Raw genomic sequence first — 3,592 nt, forward strand, 5'->3', positions numbered from 1 at the left:
TCCCCCAAAAGGAGCATCAGAAATTGAAGTCAAAACACGGCAGGTAAAGGAGGACTATTACTGTGCAGGGGGAGTGCTGTTGACCGACATGGAACCATTAAAACCTGTGGGGGGCCTAAACAGAGTCACCTGTAGGGATAGGTCAAGCAAACTGGGACCTGTGCTGTAAGGCCCATGACTCAATGCCCTGGAGCAGCATAAAGCAGCTGTAATGGACTAGTGAATCTGACCCCCAAAGTACTCGTGCTACTGAATTGGACACAATATAACTTCCCTAAATTATCTTATTTTTACTCCTACATACTGTGCGTTTTTTAAACTTACTTTTTAAAAAACTGAAAATTGGCAAAGCACAGCAGATGAGGTATAATAAGCATAGAGATTTAATGTGAACAATTTACTGTACACTTACTATAGCTTCAAAAACTGCTGGAAAGTCTAGAAATACACATGATCCATGATGTGAAAAAGAAAATTAACCAAGAGATGACACTAGTTACATCTGAAAGAGCAAGGGCAGGAAGTGGCCTCCCTACAGGTAAGGTGTTAAAATACAAAATGCATTTTTACATTTAGCCCTCCACCTCTTTTCTGCATAGGAAGCATACCAAACATGGGAAGCCCAATCCTACAGCCTTTACATATGTGTGGGAGCTCTGGAAGGACTTGGGCTACAGTAGGCTTACCAGTTTTGTAGCTGCTTCCATCCATTTTCCCACTGGGGAACATGCGTCCCTAGCGGCACATGGAGGGTGGAGTGCAAGGATTCTACCCAGCCCTTGTGCAGGGTGGTAAGGTTCCTGTCTATCCTTCCTGCTTCCCTTTGCACCCATTCAAGAGCGAGGAACAATTTGTCCCACATACAGTGAAATCATTGGTGAAAATTTACCAACATCACATAAAATTCCCTTCAGGTTTTGATAAAGCCCAGCCCTTTATGTGAAAATGCCCATTCCTTGACTATGCTACCATGTGATGAAGACTTGTACACTGGGGTTTCAAGCACCTGACCCACTTGACATACTTATCCAGCCTGCTCACCCAGATTCAAATGCTGCAAAATCTAAGCTTTGACTTTTGTTTTTATAAAGCAAGTTTTAACCGTAATTATTGCAAAGAAAACTTTCCAGATATGAGCTGTGTGTGCCAAACTAACTCAAACTTTTTTCCCTGCGTCTGCAGACAGCGTGATACTGCTCCCACTTATCTCATTGGGGTGTCAATGCTTAAGGCAAATGATGACACTTTAAAAGCCAGACTTCCAAGTCATTTAAGTGCATAACTATGCACTTTAATTTATACATTTAGGATAACTGTGCAGATCCGATAAGTGCATGCACAAATGGTCAAACAAGCAAGTGGTGGAAATAATGGTAGTTCTAAAAGTGGCTGGTACCATTTTTTCCCACTGACTGGTGTTGAATGCAACAGTAATTTTTCTACCCAAACATTTAGTTACTACATAAAAAGCCATATTCTACTCTCAAATTTCATGCAAAGCTCTTATTATCAGTGAGTGATCAATTGTGGATAGGGCCCTAACTGGGGCACCTGGCCCATAACAAAAATGTATTTTACCCTATTGACACCATGTATCTAACACCCCTGCTGCATAGAATCACATAATTTGTTTGTGGTGATGGTTACCTTCTGTTGCATACAGTTTTAGAAAGATTGAGAAATCCTAAACCACAAATTGCACATGGTATCATTTTACAGGGATTAAAGAGGGATCAATATTTTGTGACAGACATCTGTTGATGTATTGTTTGTTATGTTTTTTCCCCTTGCTCCTCCAGAGCTCTGGAAGCATCGAGTCATGCAAGAAAACTTCTCAGTTGTAAGACCACAAATAGTCGAAACATTTGTTCAGAGACTAATGGAAAATTACCAAGAATCTGATGTAGAGGTACATATATTGTGTTTCTATCCAGGCATAACTAATCTTTATTTACATCTTTACTTATTAAAACCTGGGTCAGTCAGTGATGCACAAGGGAAACACCCTCTCTTAAACTTATGAGTTTACGTTCAGATTATGTTAGCAATGTGAGCATGTGTTATGTATGACACTGACCACCTTGTAATGTAATTTTGTTCAGATCTCACAATTGTAGTAAGGTCAGGCGAAATTAGTACTGGGATTGGAGGCTTCTAAGCAACTATAGGAAAGTAGTGTTGGGGACTCAAAAGGCAGAACTCTTCCTACTAAATCAGTGTCCCTATGTGGTATTAGGAAGTACTCCGTTGCCACTTTAAGTCACTAAAGAACTGATGTATTCATTCTAAGAGTAGGGGTGTTGGCCCCAATGTCCTGGCCAGTTTCCAAGTTGATAATTACATTTTTCATACCTAAAAATTCTTGTTGCAGTTTCAGTTGGAAAAGGTATTCATTTCTCATGTTGTATAGTTGTAATGTGCTTCGTATGTGTATGTGACGCTGCTTTCTCACAGAGGGCCCGCAGAGAATGTAAGGGCCACCCTGACAGCCAACTGGTAGATGCCTGTGTTTTTGGAGCTGAAGGACAAGGCTTTTAGTCTTAGCTTCTTAGAGATATTTGTGGTTTATATAGTAATTGTCTGTTCTCTACAACACATGGATTTGTCACATATGTTGCTGTTTTTCACCCTGAGGGTAGAGGACAGTTTCATGGTGGATGAAATAATCCCTGTATTTATCTTAAATTTATAATTTGGAGATCTTTAGGGATGAAAAGTATTTTTATAAATATATGTTCAATTATAATGAAATATTAGGTCATTATCAGACCTGCTACCTTGTTTTCACTGAAATGTGATTCAGTATTGAGATGCATTGCTTGGTTCTTAGCGGTAAGTCTGTTCCCCATCCAAATTCTGAGTGAATTGTGGGGGAAGTGGAGAAATTTCCCTCAGAGCTCTGCGATCTACAAGTGAGCTTATGGAACTAAGGTCTTGTCTGCACACAAACTTGCTCTGGTTTAATTTATCTGCTCCAAACCCCTATGTTGGACCCTCTTATTTCAGTTTGAGTCATTGATTTCAATTTAGCTTTAGCAACTTTACATGTAGACAAGCTCTATAGTCTGGATGAATCTGCTCGTCTTTTTGGAAGCATTCCTTCTTAGTGCTCAGCAGGGTTTTTGGAAAGTGTAGGGTGGGGAGAAAAGTTTTATTTTTCTCTGAAGTATAATTTCTATAGGAGGAGCAACTGATCTCCAAATGAATGGAAAAACTGAAACTAGGCAGTTCCCATATGGGAGTGTGATATGTCAAACAAAATACAGAAACCTTGGGGTGGATTGCGGAGGTGGACAGGAAACAGATGTAAATACCTGTGTTACCATAGCAGGGTATGTCTAAAATGACTAAAAACTTAAGTTTGGGGTTATCATGTTTTGGTTTTTTTTCTTTTCTTTTTTCCAGATTATGTTTAAAAAAAGCCATTTACAAAGCTGCCTCACTGCACTGGGCTGTGACATCATGGCCAGAGAGCGCAGCAACTTTGAGACTTACTCTATGTTTTATGAAAATCTGCTTCAGCAGGAACACCAGCTACTCTACCAAAAAGAACAGGTACATGCCTGGTGCTGATTCTGTATTGTAGAGAGGG

This window comes from Natator depressus, chromosome 3 (assembly GCF_965152275.1).
Source record: "Natator depressus isolate rNatDep1 chromosome 3, rNatDep2.hap1, whole genome shotgun sequence".
NCBI lineage: Eukaryota > Metazoa > Chordata > Testudines > Cheloniidae > Natator > Natator depressus.